Here is a 15,739-nt window from a genome sequence, read left to right as displayed (position 1 = left end):
GAATCTCTAGAATATATGTAACTAGCTAGTTCATAGTTTCTAACGTCCCTTCTAAAGAACACAAGTTCAGTAGGGAAGATAGAATAATTACACTAGTTTACAGCATTTTTGAACTCGGTAAGCTGATGATCATTTTTGGTGTAGAATCATACCCTGAGTTCGAAAACGCAAAAGAAAAAAATTACAGTAGAGCGGATTTTTTTTCGACTTTCCATACAAGGCTGATGATTTGAAATCGATTTTTATTCTATTTTTAAGCAAAGTCGCTCACTTCAAACATTTCATTCTCCGTAATCAATGCTCCGATTTAGCTGAAATTTTTACTGTAACTCGCCTAAATATGACATGTCAAATAAACGCCGAGAAAGAATTTTTAAGTTGTTTTTTTCTTATTGAAAAAAAATACATTTCTTCATAAAATTTTGGGAATTTTGCTAAAATTTAAGGAGATCGTCCCTAAAACAAGCCAATATCTTGAATTTTATCAATCTGATGCAAAACCTGTATTCAGATGATCGAATGGTATTGTATTCAGCTTTTAATTTATGGAAAAAGATTCCAAATTGGTTGACCGAAACGCAATATATTTTAATTTTAGTAAATTACATATTTTGAAAAGTTGCAAAACTCGATATTGAGCTAAAACTCAAAAACTGTTCTACTTAAAATTTTTTGAAGGTCGGTTTCGAAATCAGCACTAAATTGTGCTTCAAAAATTTTGGTCGTTGACAGAAGTTCACGACTTTCGTTTTATTTTGTAAACTTGTGTTATCTAATTAGGAATACCATGAAATGAATAAATAACACTAGTTTACTGCATTTTTGAACTCGGTAAGTTGATGATCGTTTTTGGTGTAGAATCATGCCCTGAGTTCGAAAACGCGAAGGAAAAAAATTACAGTAGAGCGGAAATTTTTTCGACATTCCATACAAGGTTGATGATTTGAAATCGATTTTTGTTCTATTAGCAAGCATTGCGCTCACTTCAAACATCTCATTCTCCGTAATCAATGCTCCGATTGAGCTGATTTTTTTACTGCAACTCGCTTACTCAAATAAACGTTGAGAAACAATTTTTAATTTTTTTTCCTATTAAAAAAAATACATTTCTTCAAATATTTTAGAAAATTTTGCTAAAATTTTAGGAGATCGTCCCCAAAACTCACCAATATTTTGAATTTCATCAATCTGATGCAAAACCTGCTTTCAGATGATCGAAAGGTATTATATTCAGCTTTTAATTTATGGAAAAAAATTAAAATTGGTTGAACAAAACGCAAGATACTTGAATTTTATTAAATTCCATATTTTAAAAAGTTGTAAAACTCGATATTGAGCTAAAACTCAAAAACTGTTCTACTTTAAATTTTTTGAAGCACGGTTTCGAAATCAGCGCTAAATTATGCTTCAAAAATTTTGATCGTTGACAGAAGTTCGTGACTTTCGTTTTATTTTGTAAACTAGTGTAAAAATAATAATCTTCAAGTTTCTAAGAGTACCGTCAAGGCGCCATTCACCGTGTGCCTTCGAATATTTTTTTTCATTATTTCCATATTATGATTGAATGAAATGACAATTTCCCTTCAATTGCACCAATACAACATTGTATTGGTAGAATTGAAGGGAAATTGTCATATCATTCAATCATAATATGGAAATAATGGAAAAATATTCGAAGGCACACGGTGAATGGCGCCTTGACGGTACATCAATATAAAATTTTCTAATTAATCCTAGGAAAAAAAGCAAGGGATAACAACTTTTAAAGAAAAAATATGAATTAACGCTCAATGTTTTATTGGATTTTTTCATAATTGATATAATTTCATTACTTTTCATAGTGGGAATACCTGAACACTTTTCAAAAAAAAAAATATGAAACGATGAAATTTTTTTTTTTTTTTAATACAATAAAGCGATAGAGTCTTATTGATGTTCTCCGGCTCATTTTGAAAAAAAAACCTCAATTATCTAAAAAAGTGACAGTGAAAGTCAGTGCTTCCATGATAAAGCTGGTTATTTAAGGTTTACTAAACCTTGGCACCCATATACTAGTACACCACTGTGAAAATATCTCAGTATTACACTTTAAGATCATCATTTGGAGGAATTATTTTCTAATCTTAACGATAATTGGTAAGTAATTATTAATGATTTTTTAATGAACTCAACGTACAGGGGATAGACAAAATGATCGGGACAGGCAAAATTTTCACTTAAAAAAAATGGTCAAATAGCTGTAACTTTTTGAAAACTGCTTCAAAAAATTTAAAATATTTACTGTAAGTTGATAAACTGGTTGTGTATCAATGATCCAAATAAGGGAAAGATCAGGCTATTTTACTATTTTACACGATATACACATGCAAAATGGTCATTGGCAGAGGAAGCTCTCAGTTAAAAACTGTGGAAGTGCTCATAGAACACTAAGCTGAGAAGCAGGCTTTGTCCCAGTGAGGACGTTACGCCAAGAAGAGGAGAGGAGGATCAGGCTATTTTACATGAAAACATATGGCTTAAGGGCAGACAATTAAACGTTCCATAATAAATACAAAATTTCCCATAAATAATTCGAAAAATCCCAGTGAAGAAACAGGGGTGTGAGCAGTAATAAATTACAAAAGTTCCATAAACAAATAAAAAAATGCATAAATAAATCAAAAGTTTCCATAAATAATTGATTTTTGAGCAATTAAAAAAGTCAAAAATGCAATGAATAAATCAACTGTTGCAATAACAAAAGCCATTTTTCCCACCAAATAACTTCGAATTTTCCATAAATAAATCCGAATTTCCATAAAAAAAATAGAAAATTCACAATAAAAAAAATATCGAAAAAGCAATTAAAAAAAATCAAAAAATGCAATAAAAAATGACTAAATTACCCATGAAAAACAAATGCAAGAAAATTTTGATGCAGTGAAATACTGAATCGCACTTATATGACTGTAACGATTGAAAAGCCTGCCTAACTATGATTGCAATTTGCCGAGCAATCGCTTGCTGTCCGAACTCGCTATCGCTCGTCGGACCTAAAAAAGGGATAACATCTATGTTTGCATTATACCGGGCAAATTCTTGGATCTGTGGTTTGCCTAGAACCGAAACGATGCAGTTGCGGTGCATCGGATATCGGAAACTTCGGCGGCCTTCTGCCACCTCAGTTCCTCAATCCTCTATGCGGCTTCGCCGCATGGTCTGTGTATTTTTTTGGCTCAAAATGCATTTAGGTTTATTGCTCGTTTTTTGACATTTATTGATAATTTATTTTTTCGTTTATTGCACTTTTTGAATTATTTATTGCTTTTTCGATATTTTTTTTATTGTGAATTTTCATATTTATTATGGAAATATCGGATTTATTTATGGAAAATTCGAAGTTATTTGGTGGGAAAAATGGCTTTTTTTATTGCAACAGTTGATTTATTCATTGCATTTTTGACTTTTTTAATTGCTCAAAAATCAATTATTTATGGAAACTTTTGATTTATTTATGCATTTTTTTATTTGTTTATGAAACTTTTGTAATTTATTACTGCTTACACCCCTGTTTCTTCACTGAGACTTTTGGAATTATTTATGAAGAATGACCACTTTCTTATGAGTCGTTTATATTTTAGCCATGGCTTAAGGCGAAACTGGAAGCATTTTCTCATTTTTTTGGTTTTTGATTTTTTATTAAATCTGGAGCAACATTTGAAAGGGCCCAAGAGGTCTTGTGTCTTTTTTCTAAAACGCTCTGTAGGGCATAACAGCAGCCCGCCCACGCAAATGAACACCGTTATCCGAAAGATCGATGTTTGCTCTATCTGATAACGGTCTTAGTTTTTGTGAATAAGCTGAGGGGGGCTCAGGAGCGACGTGTGAAGTCATTGTTTACCAATGCTAGTATGCCCTTTTCAAATGTTGCTCCAGAAATAACGAAGCAATATTTTCAAAATCGGTTTTCGTGCACGTGTAGAGTATGGATCAAGGTATCTTCTGAATTTTTTTTGAGGTGGAAAATATTTTCCATTTTTGCAGAAACCATTTTTTTGTAAAATTTTGTTCAAAAATGGTTTCTGCAAAAACGAAAAAAAAAAAATTCCACCACAAAAAAAAATCATAAGGTACCTTGATCCATACTCTACATTTGCACGAAAATATTGCTTCGTTATTTAATAAAAAATCAAAAACCAAAAAGTGAGGAAAGCTTCCAGTTTCTCCTTAGGTAAAAATTTTTTGCAATCAGCCATTCCATAGAAAAACGATGTTATGCAACTCCAATTATTGTGGAACTTGGTGGGTTTGTAGTTTATCGAAAATAATTGGACCCGTATTTTATATTTCCTCATTAGGGTGACCAATTTTCAGATAGGGTGGTCCTGAAAATCAAGGTTTTTAAAACTAAAAATGTTTAAAAAATCATAACTTTTGAATCAGTTAACCGATTTCAAACTTTTTTTGTTTAAAAGTTATTGAGTTCTAGTTTTCAGGAAAAATACGTTGAATGGGGCAAGTTGTGTTTTTGTGCAAATAATATGCAAATATATTAGTTTTTTCACGTTTTCATGGTCTCGAGACCAAAGAGGTACCCTGGTTTTATATTTTTATCAGGAAATACAAGAAATTTGGCGTAACATATCAAAAAATCAGAGTTGTGTGTTTTTTAGTTTTTGAGATATTTTTTTTTTAAATAAAAGGCCAAATTTTCCCATACAAAACATTTTTTTTAATTTGATTATATTTTGAATCCTTATACATGTATGGATACCAAAAAGACCAGGAATCACTCAAAAAAGCAATACAATGCATAGTTTCAGGAAAATTTACAATACATATCAGGCAGTTTTATAGCAACTAGTATTAAATATATGACTCACGATATTCAAAAAATTATATCTCAAAAACTAAAAAACATACGTTTCTGATTTTTTGATATGTTACGCCAAAATTCCTGAACTTTCTTATAAAAATTTAAAACCAGGGTATCTTTTTGGTCCCGAGACCATGAAAACGTGAAAAAACTAATAAATTTGCATATTTTTTTGCACCAAATCACAATTTGGCCTGTTCAACGTATTTTTTCTGAAGAATCAAATGGATAAACATCTGTGAATAGTCCTGAAAAAATCACCACAGAAATAAACAAAAATCTGTAGATATGTCTATTGGAATTCGCTGTAGCAATCCGTGCATGAACTTTAAAGGTGCGATGTATATCAACAGAGAAATTGCTGAAGAAATCCATCAGAGAACTTCTAAAGAAATCGCTAGAAGCTTCCTTAACCCTCTAGTACCCATTTTTTTTTATCTAAATGTCATTTTTCGTCATCTAAAATCAATTTAAATATGTATTTGGAGGTAATTCTTTTTAATTCGCGATTTTGTGAATTTTGGATTTGCTTTTGCTATATTTTATTTTTGAACATCCCTTCACTATCATTGCCGATTTTGAATACCGACTTTTAGAGACGAAAACATTTTGAGATTTTATGATTATTGTTTAAATATTTTTATTTTAAACTTTTTTAGAGTGTATTCAACTGTCCTCTGATGATTGAGGAAAATTCAAAAATAAATTGATTGTTGCGATTCAAAACAAAAGAAACAATAACATCTTAAATGTAGCCAAAACATCAAATTTTCATTGATTTAAAAAAAAAATGTGAATACGCTTCAATAGACACCAAAAACTGATTTCAGATATACAGAACAGTCCCAAATATCAGCTACAAATATTAAAGTTTCGATTGTCCAGGAAAAAAAACATACGAAAATGCTCCAACTATACTAGACGGGGATGAGTAATACAGAGTTAAGGAATATCTTGATGACCATATCTCAATCTCTGGATGATTTTTAAAGGAGTTCATGAAAAAAATTCTAATACAATCCCTGGAAGATGTTTTGGAAAAATAGCTGGAAAAATTTCTGAAGGAAAATTTTCCAACCGAACCAGTGAAAATATATCTGAAAAAAATCCCAGTAGATTTTTTTTTTTGAGAATCCACGGAGGAATAGTTGTGGAAATCCATGGAAAGTTTCTCAATGAATCCTCGAAAAAACTTCTGGTGAGATCTCCAATGAATTACTAACGGAAATAAGGAGCAATTTCTGAAAAAATCTTTGAAGCATTTCACACTAAGAAGAATTTAAAAAAAAATCTTGGAGGAATTTCTGAAGCAACCCATGGAAGATTTTCGATAAATTTCCGTGGGAATCTCTAAAGAATTTTTTGAAGAAATCCTTGGTAGGTTTTCTGTGAGAATCCCTGGATGAAACTCTTAAGCAATCCATGGAAGATTTTGTAATGGAATTCTAAGAGAAATCTCTAGACAAATATACAGACTAGTTTCTGAAGTAATCTCTGGAAACCTTCTTCAAAATTTCTCTGGAAAAAAATTCGAAGAAATAAATGTAGGATATTTGAAGAAATTCATGAAGGAGTTTTTAAAAAACATGACATGAAATGTCTTTCTAAAGGAATACTTCGAAAAATTTTCTGGAAAATTCTTCCAATTCTATAAAAAAAATCATAAAGAATTCCCGGAGGAATTGAATTCTGAAAGAATTCATGAACTAATTTCTGAAGCAATGAAAGACTTATTGACAAAAAAAAACAAAGGAATGGAAGGTTTTTAAAAAGGAATCCTTCGAGAAATTTCTGAAGGAGTTTCTGCAAGAATTCCTTAACCCCTTTGGGGTCAGATAAATATGCCTTGTTCGCAACCTTGCTGACGTCAAACACGTTTGTTATACTCGGTTTCAACGCCGGGGCCACATATGACTCATCCGGCCGTAAAGAGTTAAATAATCCCTGGATAAATTTCCCAAGAAATTCGTGGACAAATTTCTAAAGGATTTGTTCGAGAAATTTTTATGAGGAAACACCGGTGCAATTCATGGAGAAGTTACAAAAAATGCTTCTGAAGAAGGATTTTTCGAAAAAAAAATCAAGCCTTGTGGGAATTTAACCGTTATGTGGCCGGCAAACTTTTTGCTTTTTTCTACACCGTGTATTTTAAATGGGTGCTGGGTACCCGGGTACCCTGCCGGATACAAGGGTTAAGAAAGCGTTTTTGTAGATACTTTCAAATGAATTTCTGTAGTTTTTGAAAGATTTTCTGGAAAATTCCCGGAAAAAATTGTGAAGAAAGTTCTAAAAGAGTCTCTGGACAATACCTGAACAAATATCTAGAGAAATTTCGGAAGGAATCTCTGGGTGAAGAAATTCATAACTGAATTTTTGAATCACTTCTTACAAGATTTTGTAGAATATTTAGGGAATTTCTTAAGTAATCCCAGAAGAGAATTTTTGAATGAATCCTTGAAAGAATTTAGTTCGAAAATGTTGGAAGATTATATAAAAAATCCCCGGAAAAAATTCTAAAAATGTCCGTTAGAGTTTTTCTTAAGTAGTTCCAGGAAAAATTTTGAATAAATATATGGGGACCTACTGAGTTGCTGCAAGATTTTCTAAAACAATCGTTAATGAATTTTCCGGAAGATCGCTAATGGAGATTCTGAAGGAATCTCGATAGGAATTTCTAAAGCAATCCTTGAAGAAACTTTCCGAATGAATGTTTAGAGCAGAAATTTCTACAAAAATTTGCGTTAGATTTTCTAAAGGAATCCTTAGAAGAATTTCTGGAAGAATCCCTGAAAGAGATCCTGCAGAAATTTATGCGGGGATATCTGAAGCAATCCATGCAAAATTTTCAAAAATAAAATTGTGAAAACTCTAACAAGTGGAACTTCTGAAGGAATCCCGAAGACATTTCTAAAAAAAAATCAGAAAAAAAACCATGTGAAAAAATCCCGCATTAAATTATGAATGAATACCTACTTGGAAGAGTAATTGAAAAAAAATCGTAAACCTGGGGGAATTTCTGAACCATTTTTTAGAATATTTTCGGAAAAATCCCCATAAGAATTTCTGAAGGAACTTTCGAAGTATTTCCTAAGCTTCCTAAGAGAAACATTTAAAGAAATGTCTAGATAAATTTCCAAAAGAATCTGGAAGAAATGCAACCCAGTAATTAGGTCCTTACGTATAACGCTGGATGGATCAAAAATTATGAGTGCGATTCACAGACAATGCTTCTAGCACGTTTGTGGGCTTAAATCGCACGGCTATATTGCGCAGTTGAAACAAGGTTTACCAGGTCACAGAAACAGGAGCAGAGTAAAATGTAGAAAATGTATTTCATGGATATCAAGTTTTATTGTAATCCTTAACTTCAGGAGAGCATGTTTTCTTCAAATAATAATAGCATTCGAGCTAATTAGAGGTACAACTATCATATTTTTTTTATAATTATTATTTTGTATCGCTTTTATCGCTTCTTTGCGTGTCCGCCAAAACATAACGGCCAGCACAGCACCTGCCCAGAAGCACTGAAGCAACACTATATCATTTATTAGCCTCCTTCTTTTTTTGGTAGACCGAGTTCCGCGTTTGCTGAGCCCAGGAGTCAAGCGATAAACTTTTCCTGCCGGGTAAACTACTGCAATGCAGTGTGCTGAATTTTTATTTTTCCTGGATTGACGGGAAACTTTTGAGCAGACGGGATTCTCTCACGCAAAGAACCCCGCCGGCTGCCGCCAAGTTGAAAGCGAAGCGCTAGTTAAATTCACCTGGCAAAATGGAATATAATCATTGGCGTAGCTAGGGGGGGTTCCAGGGGTGCCTGGCACCCCCTAGAATGAATTTGGCACCCCCTAGAATTATGCCTTGATATTAGTCTTGATATTCATTGATATTGAAATTAAAACTTCACACGATACTTCCAATATTTATTGATGGCGCATTTAAACAAAACTAAAGCTACAAACGCAATGACTTCATTGATAATTTTACGTATTAGCGTTTTGGACTTATATTCTATAATTTAAGCACTAAAAATAAGGCTTTTCTGATTAATTAGTTCAAGACCCTTCAAATAGGATTATCCTACCCAAGTAACAATATGACAGCCTTTCAGCTTTTATGCTAATTTATAAAGGTTTTATTGTAGCAGCAGACATGCTATTTTGCTTACTAACCGCATTTAACAATGCAAAGCAGTCACGTAGAACAGTTTTTCTTCAGGCAGTTTTCAAAACCTTCTGTAGCTAAACGACAAATACTAACATTAATTGATCTTATTGCTAAATTTAAAACGGCATTCTGTGCTTCCGTAAAACCGCATGATAAACCTATGTAAATAATAGTCCTGTTCAACGACGTAGGTTGAACTTGCTCGAAGTTGCTGCATCCCGCTCTTATCCGTTTGATGACAAATGGGTAAGAACAAGATGCAGCAACTTCGAGCAAGTTCAACCTGCGTCGTTGAACAGGACTAATGTTTATGGATACCACAATAAAATGTATCATAAAAGTGTGTTGCTAATATAAATGCCATTTCTAAACCAAACAATCAACCAGCTCATCAATATGGCGATCACTGTTTTTTTTTTGCTCCCATCACTACGAGTAGTACCATAAATAAATAATATTTGGAAGCTGGAGTGACATCGATAGTGTAAATATTGTGATAGACCTCTTTCAGCCCAAGGAAACTGGAAAACTGAATAAGCAACAAGATCATATCACCAGAGATGGAAACACTCTCATCGTGAATCAACTCGCGAGTGTAAAAGCAACAATCGGTTTACTCACGGTGCCGAGAGTAAGCCGTGTGTGAGTTTATTCGCACCCGCTTGCTTCACGAGTATGAAGCAAAACAAAAACAAAAACACTCATGAATTTTTATTCGCGAAGAACAAGTGGAGATGCGGGAATTGCATTTTGGTGCGATTTTAATAGCAAAACAAGTAATTATCCATCAGATAGTAGTGATTTGTGCTTTATTGTTCCTGAAAAGTTAATCTGTCGGCCGTGTAAATTTGTTTTTTTCACAAAATTGAAAAATGTTCAGAGCTGCTTCGCGAATCAATCACGAGTGCGACCAGCTTCGTTAGCTCGCGAGTGAAGGAAGTGCGAATATATTCTAGCTTCTGTTGTTCGCGAGTAGGATAGCTTTGCGTTTGTGTCTACTCAGCTGCATTCCTCACTGTTTTCCATCACTGCATATCACGAGACATAAACACTGCCAGATTGAAGGGCTTTTCGGGGGCAACTAAGTTCAACGTTTAACAACCGTAGAATCGTTAGGTGAGCTGTCATAGAAGAAAGCTACTCACGAATGCTTACCTGATGCGGTTGGTGATGGCTCCACGGTGCTTAATTGTGGTTATACCTGGTGGAAGATTGTAAATAGATCACAGCGGTTGCCACAATGTAGAAGCACTTCCGTAATGCAATTCATTTTCGCGAAACATGATTCGAATGTAAATAAAGCCGCGCTTCATCTGTCAAAATGTCGTTGCTGTTTGGACATCATATAAGCAGAAAAAATGCTGAACGGTTTTAGATCGGCTTTTGATGTAACCTTTTCGCATGCATAATATCTTCATAAATGCGATTTTAAAAATGTTTGCATTAATAGTTACTTTTATAAAAGCAAGGTAGCAATGTTGGTAAAAATGATGTTTTTGCTTCGGCCATATTAGTTGCACATCGTTTCAGTGATTTATTTTGTAACGTAGTGCGCATTTCCGCTATGTATGTTGTGTTATTTTACGTATTCCCGAGCATACATGATTCGTAGTTATGAGTGAAACTAGGACAGGAATGTTTTGGTTAAATTCCGGCAAAATTGTAATTCAACCAAAAAAAAATATTTTTTTAATTACAATAAAAAATATGTAAAATAATAAAGATTTCGAATAGGGCACTCGTTTTTCGAATGTTTTATGGCACTTTTCACAGTAAATTCAACGTGGCCATAAAAATTGAGACACTATATGATAAATAACTTCTCTCGAAATTTGTCAATTCTCTGGAAGATTATTTAGTTAATTTGTTGAGAATGAGATTGAGAATTTATCAAAGCCAAGAATCATTTATGAATTTCACAATGTTATTAATAATGCTCTCACTAGTGAAAACAGCATCTCCTAAGATAGAGTAGCATAAAAAAGGTTGTGATAAATGCCAAACTTATTTTATTACAGTTGGCATTGGCACCCTTCATAACCTTCTCAAGGGTAGGCCAACTAGCCGGATGCTGCTCCACATGAGGTTCTGATAGAATCAATGAAGATGTTCTTGCCTTGATATGAGTTTTATTGATGTTGATTTATAACAGTCTTGTAGAATTCGATAAAACTGAAAATGTTACTTGGGTAAGATGCTATATGAAATGTGTATCAGTTTTTCGGTTCTAGCAGTGGTTTGGGTGATTAATTTTAATAAATTTAAAACCATTGACCCCAAAACTGCACCACGCTCGCGCTATATGCGACGAGCTTGGTTTTTTGATCAGCAATTTCATTAGAAATTTCTTCTGAAATTTCAATGGCAACTCATCTAAATTTCATTCCAAAATTCCTTTTTCAGTTTCTTTGCAAACTTCTTTGGCAATTCGATGCCAATATCTTTTGTAGTTATTTATGATTTCAGTGTATTTATAATTATTGCTTCCAAAAATTGCCTCGGCAATATGTCTATATTTTTTTTGCATTGTTTTTTAATTAATTCGGACATTTGGCTGCATCATCGATGATTTTTTCGGCGATTCCTTTGTGAATTACTTCGGTGTTCAGCACTTTTTTGAGAATTCCTTTTGTTATTTATGTGCAAAATCTTACAGTAATGCCTTTCAGATCTTCGGAAATTTCACTGGAAGCTTTTTCGGTAATTCCTCTGAAAATTCCCTTGGCAGTTAATTTGGAAGTTTCGCAAACAATTATTTTTATAATTCCATGGGAACTCATTTCACAATTTCTTTTGTATATTATTTGGGGATTTTTCGGCTATTTCTTTGCGAATCTCTTCGGCCATTCCTTTGCAAATTCTCTGATAGTTCCTTTGGAAATTCAAAAATTCATAATTTACAACGGAATTGTGATGTTGGGGAATGGTGTTGCCGAATCAATTTGCAAAGAAAAACTCAAAAAGATTCTCAATAAAATAAACCATAAAAAATCCAAAAAAATCCTGAAAAACTCCCAGAGAAATTGCAGGATACATTTCCATCAAAATTAAAAAAGAAGTTTCCAAACAATTGGCAACTGTTTAAGAAACTTCTTAGGTAATTTTGATGGCAATTTAGCCAGATTTTTTTTTGAATATATCAAGAACTCTGAGAAGAACTATTAAAGGCATCCTTGAACAAATTATGGAAGCTTTCCGAAGAAAATTTCCATGAAACTTGCCACAAGTAATAAAAACATTTTTTTCTCAAAGGGGTTCTCAGAAAATATGCCAAAAAAATTTTGAAAAAAATTTCCAAAGAATTGCTTGAGTAATTTTCTAAGAAATTACCGAACAATTTTCCAAATACCATGCCGGCGAAATTCTTAAAGGAATAATTGGCAAAATCATCAAAGGAATTTCTGATGGAATTTTAGAATGAGTTCCAAAAGGAATTGCCGAAGGAATTTTCAAACAAATTCTGAAGGGATGTTCGAAATAATTCTGAAATAATTACCGAAGATTTTTTCAAAGATATTCCTGAGGGATCTATAAGGAATTTGCCGAAAAAGATTCCAAAGCATTACCTAAAAAGTTCCCAAAGCAGTAACAGAGCCGTAGCGTGATCCCATGGAAATATTTCACTAGCGCACCTTTAATTTTTCCTACTCAGAGACTGTGCTGTATTTGCTCAAATTACAAGATGTTCATGATTATTTCACTAATTCAACAATAAATTTTGAGCAACCCATTGATAATTAGTTTCACCAGTTTCAATTTGAAATGAGTTGAGCAACAATACAATTATTGTTTTCCTAGTAAAACCAACACATTTCCTCGGTGGAACTATACTGGGCTGCACACCTGGCAACACTAGCGCCAAAAGCAAAGCAACGGCAAATTTGTACCCCTATTCGAAATGTTTTTTTTTTTTAGTTTTTATTTATGTGTATTTTAACTTAGATGCTAATTCTACACTAATTCGAAATGTGACAGCGCCGCGTATGGTCACTTTCCCAGTTATTTCAAAACAATCGTTTCAATGCTTTACACAACCGCACTACTTGAGCTTGGACGTCTGTTCTCTGTGTTTTTATGAAGAAATCCCTGGAGGAAGTTTCGAAGGAATCCATGAAGAGCTTTCAAAAGAAACCATTAGAGACATTTTGGATGAAATCGAAGGCAGATTTTCTAACGGGATATCTGGAGAATATTCTGAATGAATTTAAAATTTACGGTTTTCTGGTAGAGTTTATTAGGAAATTCATGAAAGGTTTGTTAGCGGAATTCTAGCAGAAATATGTGGAACAATGCTTAGTAAGCATGGAAGAATTTCGGAATGGAAGACTTTCTAAGCGATGTGATAGATTTCTTGTTTTTTTTTTAATCTATAGCTTACTTTCAGAAAGAAACTTTAGTGGAATTCGTAAAGAAAGCTGTAGAAGATTTTCTAAAAAAAACCCCCCAGGAAGAATTTCTGACGGAATTCTTTGGATTTCTTACGGAATCTCTGCAGGGTGTTCCATAGGAATTTATGGAGGAATTACTGCAAAAATCTATTGAAGAGTTTCTAGGTACCTAATCCTTAAAGATACTTTTGCAGGAATATCCATAAGAATTCCAAAGAAAACTTTGGAACTCTGAAGAAATTGTGGAAGATTATTCAATAAAATTCTTGGAAAGATATCGGGACAATTCCTATGACTAATTTCTGAATAAACTCCTAGATAACTACCTGAAAGACTCCCTGGAAGAATTTCTGATGGAAATATCAAGAAAAGCTTGAGAAGAATTTATGTTTTTATTTTTTAAGGATCCCTAAATGATTTTCTGAGAATTTTTTAAAGTAATTCTTAAAGAATTTTCCAAAGAAATCCCTTGAGAAAATTTCTGAAATATTTTTTGAAAGATTGAAAGATTTTCTGGTGGCAACATAGCAAAAAATCTAAATAAATGCTTGGTGAAATTGATTTATTAATTTCTGGAATACAATATTTTATTTGGGGAATAGGAATAAAAAAACTCAATGGTAGTTTTTTTTTGGTGAGAACGACCTAAAAATTCTGCTAGATTTGCAATAGATTAGGCGCAAACAAAAATTTACTGGAAACTAGCTGTACCCGGCAAACTTTGTCTTGCCTACTGCGTTTTTTGACGTTTCAAGTTTCTATCCAAGACCAAGTCCCCGGTCACAAATTGTATGGAAGATCAATTTTCAAAAACTCTCAATTTGTCCATGTTTTTTGGCTCATAAACCTTCCTTGGGTGAAAATTAACAGAACGAAACTTAGACGACCAAAATTGGACCTTCCGTTCGCAAGTTATGCGCGGTCCCACGTATGCCACTGCATTTTTATATATATAGATAACAGTTGTATGGACTGAAAGATTTTTTTTTCAAAGGAATTGTCAATGAAATTAATGAAAAACTCGAAATAAGTAACATTGGAATTGTACCGACTCTTCGAACCCTCTAAGCAGAATACCCTCTTCGAATGAGTGTAATCAGTTTCGTACCTCTTAATTCCGCCCTATGTTGCTTATCCTTTGACAGATACGCGTATTTCGACTACCACTTGTAATCTTCCTAAGTGTCAGTTATCCACTTAGTTATAGTGGATAACTGACGCTGAGGAAGATTACAAGTGGTAGTCGAAATACGCGTATCTGTCAAAGGATAAGCAACATAGGGCGGAATTAAAAGGTACGAAACTGATTACACTCATTCGAACATTGGAATTGCCGAATGTTTTCTGAAAGAATCGGCCGTATGAATTCCTTAAATAATTACTGAAGAAATCTTGAAGAAAATACCGAAGTAAAACTGAAAGCACATTAAAAAAGTTCCGACGAAATTCTCGAAAAAAAAAATAGATGGAATTTCCGAAGATATTTGCAAAATAATTCGCAAGGAAGTTGTTAGAGTCATTGTCGAATGAATTACAAAAAAAAACTGCTGACGTAATTGAAAATGTTTGAGAGACTACTAAAAAATTCCGAATGATTTGTTGATGGATTAAAAAAAACGCCAAACAAACTTTTCAAGGGATTGCCGAAGAAGTTTTCATGGTAATTACCGATGAAATTGTCAAAATATGTGCCGAAAGGTATTTTGTAGTTAATTAAAATTTAAAAAATAATTTAATTAAAATTTAAAAAAAACTTTAACATATTACCGAAGCAATTCTCAAAGAAATTGCCGAAGGGAGTCCAATGAAAATGCATAAGAAATTTTCCAATTCCAAAGAAATTACTGAAAAAATTTCAAAATGTATCTAAATTGGCGTACAAATGGTAATACAATTTCCAAATAAATTGCCGGGAATATTCCCTGAGGAATTGCCGAAAGAATGTTTTGCCGAAAACAAAAAAAAACTCGATTATCCGGTCGAGTTTTGGAACTTCCGATAACATGTTTCTTGCTTACAGAATGCTGTTAGAAGTTGAAATTTTGACACTGATTACTAATCAAAGTTTGACGAAAGGGAAATTTTCAGCTTCATACAGCAATTTATTTACCAGATATATGTTTGTGAAGCTTGACAACGCGACTCAGGAATGATTTAAATTTGGTGTCTTTTACAAAAAGTTTGTAATTTAGCTCAAGAATAATGTGTTGATGTCCTCAACACGATTTGCCGCAGTCGTGCACATCTGTTTATGATTGCGAATAAATTGACGGTTTAGTCAGGGTTAGTTCTTCCCGCGCCGCAGTATATTATTAAACTAGGAAATTGA

At 33.2% G+C, this 15,739-nt stretch overlaps 1 protein-coding gene across 5 annotated transcripts in view; it reads left to right on the top strand.

Annotated features, from left to right (window-relative positions):
• LOC109403681 (diacylglycerol kinase 1) overlaps positions 1-15,739 on the top strand; it is a 598,539-nt gene that overhangs the window by 412,722 nt on the left and 170,078 nt on the right. The gene's annotated exons all lie outside the window — the stretch shown is intronic.

This window comes from Aedes albopictus, chromosome 2, assembly GCF_035046485.1.
Source record: "Aedes albopictus strain Foshan chromosome 2, AalbF5, whole genome shotgun sequence".
Taxonomy (NCBI): Eukaryota; Metazoa; Arthropoda; class Insecta; order Diptera; family Culicidae; genus Aedes; species Aedes albopictus.
The sequence above is the reverse complement of the archived record's forward strand: the minus strand, read 5'-3'. Positions and strand labels throughout refer to the sequence as shown.